This window comes from Hemiscyllium ocellatum, chromosome 18, assembly GCF_020745735.1.
Source record: "Hemiscyllium ocellatum isolate sHemOce1 chromosome 18, sHemOce1.pat.X.cur, whole genome shotgun sequence".
NCBI classification, from domain to species: domain Eukaryota; kingdom Metazoa; phylum Chordata; class Chondrichthyes; order Orectolobiformes; family Hemiscylliidae; genus Hemiscyllium; species Hemiscyllium ocellatum.
The window spans coordinates 70,100,442-70,113,413 of NC_083418.1; the positions used below are offsets into that span (position 1 = coordinate 70,100,442).

The 12,972-nt window shown below is 39.7% G+C and overlaps 1 protein-coding gene across 2 annotated transcripts in view; it reads left to right on the top strand.

Moving 5' to 3' along the window:
• Positions 1 to 12,972, top strand: part of bbox1 (butyrobetaine (gamma), 2-oxoglutarate dioxygenase (gamma-butyrobetaine hydroxylase) 1) — a 211,445-nt gene that overhangs the window by 117,528 nt on the left and 80,945 nt on the right. The gene's annotated exons all lie outside the window — the stretch shown is intronic.

A 12,972-nucleotide genomic window follows, 5' to 3' on the forward strand; every position in this document is an offset into this window, starting at 1 on the left:
GATAAAAAGGCATTCAAGTGTTTGCAGAGACAATTTACAAGGATGACATCAAAATATGTGGAAATACACAGGGAAGGTGGCAGCATTTGTGGTAATGTGATTCAAAAGACCAGGCACATATTGTAGTGACATGGGTTTGAATCCCACCATGGCAGGTGGTGAAATTTGATTCTATACAAATCTAGGATAATAAAAAGCTAGCATAATGATGACCATGTAATCATTATTGATTGTTGTTAAAAGCCCATCTGTTTCACTGATGTCATCCTTACTTGTTTTGGCTTACATGTGACTCAAAACCCATAGCAATGTGGTTGACTCTTAATTGTATCTGTGGAATTAGGGATGGGTGTTAAGTACCAGCCTAGTCAGCAATGGCCATGTCCCATGAAAGAATACAAAAAAATTGGGAAAGGATGGAAAGTCTGGATCTCTCTGCAGTTGAAAAAGTTATGGCTGAGAGTGACCTAACAGAGGTCCTTAAGATTATTATAAGTTTTGATAAGAGTGAATACAGAGAGAATGTTTCCTCTTGTCAGAAAATAAAACATAATTCGAAGCCATCAACGTAAGACAGTCAAAAAGAAGTCCAATAGAGGATTCAGGAGAAGATTTTTTTATCCAATGAATGGTGAGAATGTGAAACTCATTTCTTCAGAGATTGGTTGAAGTGAACAATATATTTATACTTCAGTAGAAGCTAGTCAAGCATATGAAGGGAAAGGGAATAGGGAGTGTAAGAAGCCTTTTATTTTCTTTTTGGGTCTGTAAGCTGAAATAGAAGTTGAACTACTACAAACTGAAACATCAGGAAAGTTTTGCAACTTGGAAAAATCAAGTGCCGCATATATTTAACTTTGCCAGACATGTTGTTCTTTGCACTAGTGAGAAAGATAATTTGAAGCTTACCGGCACTGAGAATCTTTGAATTAAGGAAATTCTACCTGATTATAGCCCTCTGAATTGTGGAGCTGCACCTTATTACAAAGCTGTAAGTGCAGGAGAAATTAAAGCACAGGGAACTGAAAGCATCCATCTCTATCTCTCTCTCTCACTCTCTCTCTCCCCCCTCTCTCTCCTCTCTCTCTCTTCCTCCAAATTGGGAATAGGATGGAAAAACCAAGGAAGCTTTAAAGAAAATATTTTAACAAGGACCTGATCAGGTGTACCCGAGAACTCTGTGGGAAGCTAGAGAAGTGATTGCTGGGCCTCTTGCTGAGATATTTGTATCATCGATAGGCACAGGTGAAGTGCTGGAAGACTGGAGATTGGCAAACGTGGTGCCACTGTTTAAGAAGGATGGTAAAGACAAGCCAGGGAACTATAGACCGGTGAGCCTGACTTCGGTGGTGGGCAAGTTGTTGGCGGGAATCCTGAGGGACAGGATGTGCATGTATTTGGAAAGGCAAGGAGTGATTCGAGATAGTCAACATGGCTTTGTGTGTGGGAAATCATATCTCACAAACTTGATTGAGTTTTTTGAAGAAGATTGATGAGGGCAGAGCAGTAGATGTGATCTATATGGACTTCAGTAAGGTATTCAACAAGGTTCCCCATGGGAGACTGATTAGCAAGGTTAGAGCTCATGGAATACAGGGAGAACTAGCCATTTGAATACAAAACTGTCTCAAAGGTAGAAGACAGAGGGTGGTGGTGGAGGGTTGTTTTTCAGACTGGAGGCTTGTGACCAGCGGAGTGCCACAAGGATCGGTGCTGGGCCCTCTACTTTTTTGTCATTTACATCAATGATTTGGATGTGAGCAAAGGAGGTACAGTTAGTAAGTTTGCAGATGACACCAAAATTGGAGGTGTAGTTGACAGCGAAGAGGGTTACCTCAGATTACAACAGGATCTGGACCAGATGGGCCAATGGGCTGAAAAGTGGCAGATGGAGTTTAATTCAGATAAATGCAAGGTGTTGCATTTTGGGAAAGCAAATCTTAGCAGGACTTATACACTTAATGGTAAGGTCCTAGGGAGCGTTGTTGAACAAAGAGACCTTGGAGGGCAGGTTCATAGCTCCTTGAAAGTGAAGTTGCAGGTAGATAGGATAGTGAAGAAGGCATTTGGTATGCTTTCCTTTATTGGTCAGAGTATTGAGTACAGGAGCTGGGAGGTCATGTTGCGATTGTACAGGACATTGGTTAGGCCACTGTTGGAATATTGCATGCAGTTCTGGTTTCCTTCCTATTGGAAAGATGTTGTGAAACTTGAAAGGGTTCAGAAAAGATTTACAAGAATGTTGCCAGGGTTGGAGGACTTGAGCTACAGGGAGAAGCTGAACAAGCTGGAGCTGTTTTTCCTGGAGCATCGGAGGTTGAGGGGTGACCTTATAAGAGGTTTACAAAATTACGAGGGGCATGGATAAGATAAATAGACAAAATCTTTTCCCTGGGGTCAGGGAGTCCAGAACTAGAGGGCACAGGTTTAGGGTGAGAGGGGAAAGATATAAAAGAGACCTAAGGGGCAACCTTTTCATGCAGAGGGTGGTACGTGTATGGAATGAGCTGCCAGAGGAAGTGGTGGAGGCTGGTACAATTGCAACATTTAAGAGGCATTTGGATGGGTATTTGAATAGAAAGGGTTTGGGGGGGATATGGGTCGGGTGCTGGCAGGTGGGACTAGATTGGGTTGGGATATTTTGTCAGTATGGACGGGTTGGACCAAAGGGTCTGCTTCCATGCTGTACATCTCTATGACACTAAGACCTAGGCCACTATTTTGAAGTAAACAACAGTCATTGCTTCAGACAGCACCATGTCATCCATGCTAAAAATCAAGGGGAATTGTGCGAAACTATTTAATCCATACTTTGGATTTGGACTTTTGATTTTCAGGATGTAAGTTACCCAGACGTTGTTAAGAGGCAAGCACATTGTGGATCTGGAGCCATACCAGGTAAGAATGACCGATTTCCTTCCCTACAGAACATTAGTGAACAGTTGGGTTTTTCCAAACAATCAACAATGGTCTCATGGTCATCATTAGAACCTTAACTGTAATCTTTTTTTATTGAAATCAAGTTTTACCATCTGCCATGGCAGGATTGAACCAAGGTCCCCAGAACTTTAATTAAGATTTCTGGATTATTATCCTAGCGAAAATACCACTAGGCCATTGCCTCAAGGGTTGAGCTTTTACTCCAAGGTGAACTCTTGAGCTGCATTAATCAACAAGGGCTACAAGTGAAGGGATTGGGATCAAGAGAAAATTCGTGTCAAAGTTGCGTTTTCATACAGATGGATGTTTCTAAAAGAAAAATTCCAAAATTGTGGCTGCACATGTGGAAATGATCAGGTGTTGTCTTGAATGCAGAGAAGCCAGGAGAGGTGGTAAATTCAAATCAATGTCAAGGGAACTGAGAGGATGCAGTTTAAATGAAGAGTGAGGCAGGACATCTCAGTCAGAAAGTTAGTATAGGATTCTCAAAGGATGTTTGATCAATGATAAAGTTTATTTTTAGAAAGAGGTGTGTTTATTGAAAGAGAAAGGGCAAAACAAAAAAAGAATGTAAGTTTTTTAATAAGATCGTGTGACCACTATGATGAATTGGACAGGGCTGAGAGTGTAAAGTACAGCCAAGCCAACAAAATAATAGAAACTAGGAACTACAGCCCAGGAGTCGTACATTAGTCCATGTTAGAAAGACAACTGAATCATTTGTAGTAAAGATGTGAATGGTACGGGCATTGTTTGCAAGTGAGAAAATATTTTGAAAGCTAGATAATGATGCCAATGATTATTTATCTGTTGCTGGGCCAAAGGTACATATGTAGAAGAGGTAAGAGTGATGATTAGCTTCTCAGAAACAGGCAGAGCAAGTAGAAGTTCTTGATTTAGTGAGACAGCAATAGGCTCTACGTCAGGCTTGAAAACACTACTCAAAAAGGCTGTAGGATCATTCAAAAGAGATTTAATTCTGAGACAATATCAATTACTTTTGAAATGCCTTCTTATTCAATAGAATATTCTTCCTATTAAAAATAATGTAGATTGAATAGGTGCACATTGTTCCTTGAAGTAAACGGAACAAAAAATGATGGATTCTAGCAAATGAATGTTTTTAAAGAGTTGTGGGCCACTCTAGTTTAGAATTTGTTCAATGAAAACAAGTTCTGTTTGTACAAGAAGTCTATGACTTCATCACCTCTTTCCTGAAAACACTAATTTCTGTACCACTACATTACCAGAAGAACAAGCAGTTTTGTTCAACCTGGTTTGTATTCAGTAGCAGTCCCTGGTGGCTACTTTGTCCCCTGCTTGCTCAATTATGAATCTGGTGATGAAAACCTTGGAATGTGTTAATGCTGTTATTCACTAAAGAGTTGATTTGCCTTCTGATTTCAATATGCTTTTTGTTGTTGTGAATAAAGGTTGCTTTTAATTGAACTGCACCAATGTTATGGGTCAAGTAATGATATTAAGCTACAAATGCTTATGTGTATTTACAGAACCAAATAGAAATCATACCGTTAAAATTTGAAAATAAATTATCTTTCCATTTCTCACTCCTTGGCTAGCCAAATGATCTCTCCTCTCTAGCCATACCATGGTGTCATTAGTTATACTTATACTTCAATTTTCAGATTTCTTTTATAATTTCTTGTATGGCAATTACTAGCTACTTGACATTCAATGGCATCACCATTGTTAAATTTCCCCATTATCAACTTCATGGAGTTATCATTAACCAGAAACTGAAATGGACAAGCCATATAAATTGGAAAAAGTGAGGACTACAGATGCTGGAGACAGGAGTTGAAAAATATAGTGGTGGAAAAGTGCTGGATAGGTGGTAAAAACGTTGGATAGGTAGGACAGTTCAAGATGGTGGTGCTGAGTTGGTAAGTTGGATCTGGGATATGGTTGGGGATGGGAAATGAGGAAACTGGTGAAATCCACATTGATCCCTTGTGGTTGGAGGGTCCCAAGATGAAAGATGAGGCATTCTTCCTCCAGGCATCGGTGGCTAAAGTTTGGCAGTGGACATCACCTCTTTCCTGAACACACAATATCTCCAGAAGAACAGTCAGTTTTGTTCAACCTGGTTTGTCTTCAGTAGCAGTCCCTGGTGGCTACTTTGTCCCCTGCTTGCTCAATTATGAATCTGGGAATGAAAACCTTGTGGAATGTTTCAGAGAACATCTCTGGGTTGCACGTAGTAAACAACCCCACTGTCCTGTGGCCAAACACTTTAACTGCCTCTCCCACGCCACCAAAGACATCCAAGTCCTGGACCTCCTCCACCGCTAGACTCTAGCCACCCGACGCCTGAAAGAAGAACACCTCATCTTCCGCCTTGGGACCCTCCAACCAGCACCACACTTTTTGAAGCCATATAAATAAGGTGGAAAAAAACAGCTGGTCAGAAACTAGGAACCCTGCAGCTAATAACTCACATCGTGACTCCCCAGAGCCTGACTACTACCACTAAGTAACATATCAGGACTGTAATGGACTATTCCTCACTTGCCTGGATGAGTGCAGCTCTAACAAACTTCAAACTTTACAGGTCAACACTGCTGCTTATTTAGAACCATGTATATAAACATTCAGTCACTCCATTACCAATAGTCAGTAGCAGCATTGTGTACCAGCTACAAGCTGCACTGCAGAAATTTACCCAGGCCCCTTAGGAGCACCTTCCAAATCCATGACGACTAACTTGTAGAAGGACAAGGGCAGCAGCTGAATGGGAACACCATGAATTCCAAGTTTCCTTACAAGCTAGTCACCATCCTGACTTGGAAATATATTGCCTGTGTCACTGTGTCAAAATTCTGGAACACGTTCCCTAACAGCATTACGGTATAACTACACCATTGCAGACTGTAGCAGTTCATGAAGGCAGCTCACAACCACCTTCCCAAATGCAAACGACAATAAATGCTGGACTAGCATACAAACTCATATTTCATGAATGCATTTTTTAAAAACAAGTTAAAGTGCAACTTAATAAATTCACAATAAAGTAAACCAAGCATCACAAACCTGAGTGAACGAGACAATTGACTACTTATCTCCTGAGTCAACTAATAGATTGAAGGATTGTGAAATTAGTAGTTCAAGAACTGAAATGGAAGTGCTACTTGGATTGGGTTCAAAAAGAGAATTGAAGAGAAGAGAAGAAGATTAGATTAAAGATTGGCAGAAAAGGTAAAAGAAATGAACATGTGAAATCTAACTGCAATTAAAACTGAGGAAAATACTTCTCTGCACTTCTAACCACTTACTGTGACAACAATATTTATTGTACATCTGTTCCTCATTCAAGTTTGGCTATTGATAACCATGATTATCATGCATTTCAATGCTATTTCGATAGTGAAATCTAGACTAGTAACTCACCATCTAGAACATTTTCCCCCTGTTCCCCTCTTGACTTACTATCTGTATTCTGTATATGGCATCATTTCCACCTGCTCCCTTAGATTTTATTAAAATAAATAATCATAGAGATTCCTTGAAAATAACTGTGTATTCATATTTTATAGCTGGTCAGGTATCCATGTCTCCTTTATGAAGAGAAAAAAATGTTATAAACAAAACACAGGCTTTCATTAGGTGGTTCAGCCCACTGGCTGTGACTGGGAAATTCTGAGAAAAGGTTAAAAGATGTTATTTAGAGAGTCGCATAAATACAAACATAAAACAGTGTTAAAACTGTTGCCTGTATGCTGGAGTAATCCTTTCAGATTTCAATACTAAAGAGCAATTCATTGCTGTGTTCACAGGTAAATAAAACTTGTTTACCGCAGTAACAATGAAAAGGTTATATCTTGGTAGCAGCAGTTATTACTTTGGAAACATATTTGGTGTAAAGTTTAAATAAAATTATTCTTAATCTATTAAAGCAAACTTTTCTGTCTGTACATTGTTAATGGTTTTAATTATTGGATATATTACTCTTAGATATTTAGGAGAGATGTATATCTAGAGATTATATTCTGTATTTCTTAGGCATTATGGGACAAAGCTTTGGAAGTACAGGGCTTCAAGTAATTCTAAAGCTCTGCATTTTCAGCATTTTTTATTTATAGTTCACTTTTCCAGTGTCCACAGTATTATTTTAAATCTTCTCAATGAACTTAAATTACCCTCAAATGTGAAGAAGGAATAACTGAAGTCTTTGTGAGCCAATGAGAGGCTCACATTGCTTCCTTTCAAGAAGGCCTTCTGCACTTTGTGTCTTTCAGGCACTTGTGAGATCAGCGAGGAGCCTTCTGCTGTGATCAAAGACTATATTCCCTCTCTTTTTTTGATTCGGTGCAGACCTCCGAGGACCACATATGGCAATCACTAAGGCAGTATGGGGGTGGCATGGTGGCACAGTGGTTAGCACTGTTGCCTCACAGTGCCAGATAGCCGGGTTCAATTTCCACCTCAGGCAATTGTCTGTGTGGATTTTGCACATTCTCACTGTGGTTTCCTCCCACAGTCCAAAAATATGCAGGTTAGGTGAATTGGCCGTGCTAAATTTCCCATAGTGTAAGGTGAAGGGGTAAATGTAGGGGGAATGGGTCTGGGTGGGTTGCTTTTCGGAGGGTTGGTGTAGACTTGTTGGGCCAAAAGGCCTGTTTCCACACTGTAAATAATCTAATCAAAAACCAGAGGTCAATGCTGGGAAGTGTCTGACGGCGATCAGCAATGGAGACCATCAGAGCAGTCATACACCTTATTCATTACATTGGTTAAGGACCCTGGGTGTTGAACTCTTGTCCACTGAGGGCTGCTGACAAATCAGAACCCGGGAGCTCTTTGGACTGTCATTGCAACCCAGTAGGCAGCTGCTGCTCCTCATATGCCATGTACCTGAGGCCTAAGATCTTTGCTGGACTATGTCATGGTGGGACATCTTCTGAACCCTGCAACAAGAAGTGTGACTGAATTAGGTGGGAGCTGGAATTTGGGTTCCCTATATGGGTTGAGATGCAGAGGTTAAGTCAGCATTAAGTTTGTGGCATATTTGGCCTCACGCCCCAATCCTGTGGCAGATTCCCACTTGTATTCAATTGAGGCATTCAGGAGAGCATTGGATGGTTACTTGGCTAGAAATGATGTGTAGGGATATGGGGAAAAGACAGGAGATTGGCATCAGGTGATAAAACTGGTGCTGACACAATGGGTCAAATGGCCCCCTTCGATACCACAATTCTGTGATTCTGTGAATATATTTGCATCTCTTGAATACTCCATAGTGTAAAACATTTTTTTAGTTATGGCTTATCTTCAAGTTAAAAGCAGAGGCACATGGGACTCTTGCAGTAAATGGTTTACTTTTGTTTAAAAGTGATATGTCACAGTTGTGTTTGTGATCAGTTGGTTACTTTGTTGAAGTCTATGGCACAAGGGAGGAGATCAGGAGAATACTAGTATCCTGCAGACTTGGGACTGACGTGGGACAGTCAGGTGTAACTTTGAGGAAGTGGATTGGGGTTGAAGGACATGAAGTGTGAAATGTACGAGTCCATCCTGGTGCCCTGAATTTGATGGGAACAGTCTGTCATGTGAGGAAAATGAAGGCTGACAGCATATCAATACTGTCTGAATGTGGGTCCATTACAGGATTTTGTATGACTGTGACGAAGTAGTGATAAAGCTCCAAGTCAAAATGGTGGGTGGCATGAAGTTGTGGTGTTCCCATGCATCTGCTGAAGTGGTAAGCAGATTTTGCAAATCAAAACCAGATCTATCAGGACTTTGTGTGGCCCCACTATATCTACCTAAACCAGTTGCACTCAGGTTGGAATATACGTAGAGGTAGTTGAACCGGTTGTGTGAGTAAATTGAGTTGTCCCTGCTACAATGCGGATATCAATTTGGATATCCTAAAGGATATTGTATATAGCAACAGATAACAATGAATATGTGCAACAAGAAAAGGACCGATGATGAAATACATTTAGAGAAAGGCAAACCTAGTGCCATGTAGATATAAACAATTCACAGAATCATTACAAAACAAAAGGATGTTCAGCCCATCATGCCAGTACCAGATCTCTGAACAATCATTTCACTTAGTGCCATTCTCCTGCCTTTTCCTTATAACAACAAACATTTTTCTTTTCAAATTACAGCCTCAATCTCTCTTGAAACCATCATTTGAACCTGCCTCCACCACACTCTCAGGCAATGCCTTCCAGACCCTAACTATTTACGGCATGAAAAGGTTCTGGCTGACATCACTTTTGCTTCTTTTGCCAGTTACTTTAAATCATTCTCCTTTTAATCTTGATCCTTTTACAAGTGGGAACAGTTTATCCCAATTTCCTCTGTGCAGAACTGTCATGATTTGAATACCTGTCTAAGATCTCCTCTCAGCCTTCACTTCCAAGGAAAACAATCCTAACTGTTGCAATCTGACTTCACAACTGGAGTTCCTCAGTACTGAAACCACTCTCTTAAATCTGTTTTGAACACTCTCACAGGTCTTCACATCCGTCATAATGTGTATCTTCCAGAACTGGATGTAACACTCTAGCTGATGCTGAAATCATGTTCTAAAATAGTTCCATATAATCCCTTTGCTTTTGGACTCGATGCCCCAGTTAATAAAGCTGGGATTGTGTATGCTTTATTAATTGCATTTGCAACTTATCCTATCTTTAAGAACTTATGCACATATACTTCAGCTGCCTCTGCTCCTGTACTTGCTGTAGAGCTGTAATCTTTATGTTGACTGTCCACGTTCTTCCTACCTGAAAAAATCACCAATATTCTACGTCCTCTGAACTTCTACACTATACTCCTCACAGCATCTTTGTTTCCAATTTTCATATCACGCTCAAATTTTGAAACTGCAGCCTGTACACCAAGGTCTATGTTATTAATATATATCAGGAAAAACAAGGGTCCTAATAGTTATCCCTGGGGATCTCTACTAAAAACCTTTCTATAGCCTGAAGAGTAGCCACAAGTCACTACTGTTTCCTGTCGTACAGCGAATTCTGTAAACATGATGCCACTGCACCCTTCATTCAATGAGATGTAACTTTCTCACCAGTATGTTGTGTGGCGCTGTACCTTTAGATGTCCATGCACGCTATCTCAACAGCATTGTCTTCATCAATCATCTTTGTTGCCTGTTCAAAAACTTCAAGTTAAATAGACATGACTTTATTCCTGATAAAATCCATGCTATCTTTCCTTAGTTAACACACATTTGACAATGTGTCTGTAAATCTTTTGTCAAATTGTAATTTCTCGAAGTTTTCCCTCCATCAAAATTAAACTGACTATCCTATACTTAATGGGCTTATCTACACTCTTTTTCAAACAAGAGTATAACCTGAAACACTGAAACATTATGGCCACTGACTCTGTAATTTCCATTCCCACTTCCCTCAGTAACCTTGGACGCATCTCAACTAGTTCCGTTGCCTTTTAAGTACAGACAGTCTATCCAATACTTTATTAATATCAGTTGTAAACCCTAAAAATAATTCTTTCCTCTTTAAGAATAATATCACTAAAATCTCCAAGGATGGCTTGGTCAAACAAACTGCTATTGGAAAAAATATAGAATAGAAAAACTAAATCAAAACAGGAAAATCAGGAGCACTTATGATTTTAACCAACACCCAATGGCCATAATTGGATCAGATGAAAGGGCCTCCCTTGGCAGATATTAAAATAAAAGAGACCATCATTTATCATACTTTGAAAGCAATGGTCAGTGTGAAGTAATTGTTCAAAACAGAATTTAATGTAATACAGAACAGGTTTAGCCCACAAGGGTAAGAAATACTATTGCCAAAAAGACAGCCAGACTGAAGAAATAAGAGACAGTATAAAACTAATAGAGAAACCTCTCAAAAATGAAAGAAAGACCATAAATCTTTGCAAATAGGCAATATATAAAGAACAACAAAAGGTGACAAACAGATATTACAACGTATAAAAAAAATTAATATCAAAATTTGTTAAACAATTACTTTGGGAATAAAGAGGGTCATCAGGGTGTCATGTGTGTCTTTTGTAATCTGATAATGTTGATACTGAAAATTAGGAAGTGAAAGTGGCCAAGATAATTGGAAGCCTGTTGGGGGGTGGGGGCGGGGAAGGTGTGTAAGTTATGAAGTAAACCCAAGTTAGTCTACATGCTTTCAAGAGGTAGTAATTATCCAGGCTCAAAACAAATCCAGTGCCCAATGAAAATAACTATTCCACCTTTTTCCTTCAGTCAAAGCTTAAAAGAGTCATTGATAAACCGAATTCAAATACCTCAAGGAAAAGAACACAAATTGTCCTAACCAGGTAAAAAAGATACAGGTAGTTCTTCTATAACGCGGTGGTTGCATTCTTGTACAACCCCGCAATATAGAAAAATTGTGGTTAGAAACAGTGCTTAAAGTGTTAGAGATGTAATCGCATTATAGCCAAAGTTTGCGCTTTAGGAACAGTGTCCCCAGTTCATCAATCGTGTTACAGCGAATTCGCATTAATGAAAGGCACATTGTAGTAGAATGACCTATAGTTAATACGGGATCAATTATATATTGAATAGGAGAGTTCATATTAATTTGGATTTGAAGTTATCCATGTTAGGCATTTTTAAGATAGGTTATTAAGTAGCAGCAGTTTAGATATGATACTTTAGCTAAATAGTCAGGAGAAGTGTACAACCTGTTGAGTGTGATTCACTGATCCCAGAAGACAGACAGATATCTGGTTGATCTCAATAGTTTGTAATGGCAGTATCTGCACTCTTGCCGAAGTGTTACAGAAGGCGTCCCTTTGTCTTCCTCCATATCCCCTCGTCTGTCATCCATCTGAAGAAGGTGACTGCCCGATGAGTACTGCCGTGTGACGAGGACTGGCCCCTATTTCTGAGCAGTTATTAATATACTTCACCACAAGGGGGCTAGTCGTTTACATAATGTCAGTCTTTTGTTTTGACTTTTCTAATGAATGAATGAATGAATGCAAGGCAGGTACGCAGGGCACCAGCATGGTCACCTCTATCTCCCAGCTTTTTAGTTTACACGTGCTGAGGGTAATTCGCTGGCCTTTTCTCAATGCTTGCATAGATAAGAGAGTACACAGACCACATCCTACCAATTTACTGATGTCAAAATGGAAGCAGTTTCTTCGCAGGGGTAAGTCATATCGGTCTACAGTACAGGAAAAGGTCCTTTGGCACATTGGTCAATAAGTTCTTATTAATATGTTTTTATTAAGAATCATAGAATCCCTACAGTACAAAAAGATGCCATTTGGCCCATCCCGACTTTCCAAAGAGCAGAAGTGCAGCATAAATGGATGGGAGGTGTGCCATGAAGATCTGTGAGGTTGGTATGTGTTGAATGCCAAAGTCTGTGTAGAGGATCTGGGTGCTGTCACTGCCTATGGAACCTGCCCTAAGATGTTGATACCTGATGTAATCGTTTAAAAATAAAACAAAAAAGAGAAAACTTTTTTTTCTCAGAGTGTTGTGAGAAACTCCAAAAGGACATTGACAAGTTAATCAAGTGGGTGGATAGATGGCAGATAAGGTAATGTACTTTGGTTGGAGGTATACTGAAAGAATAGTGAATACAATTCTAAAGGAGTACAGGAGCAGAGGGACGTGGGTGGAAATGTGCACAGATTATGGGAAGTGGTAGGATAGATGAAGAGAGCAGTAAATAAAGTATACAGTGTTCTCAGCTTTATCAATAGCTGATAGAATATAAGGGCAAGGAAGTGATGTTGTACTTGCAGAAGCCCTTTGCTAGAATGATTCCAGATATGAGAAACTTCATCTAATGAGGATAGATTGAAAAGGTTAGGGTTGTTCTCTCTGGTGAGAAGAAACCTGAAAAGAGATCTGATTGAGGTTTTCAAAATCACAAGCAGGTGGATAGTGTGAGGCTGTTTTCACTGTAAAAGAAACAAGAACAACAGAGTACAGATTGAAAGTGATGTACAAGTGAAGCAAGAATAATATGAGAAGAAAAACATTTTCATTCAGTGAATAGTTAGGATATCGAA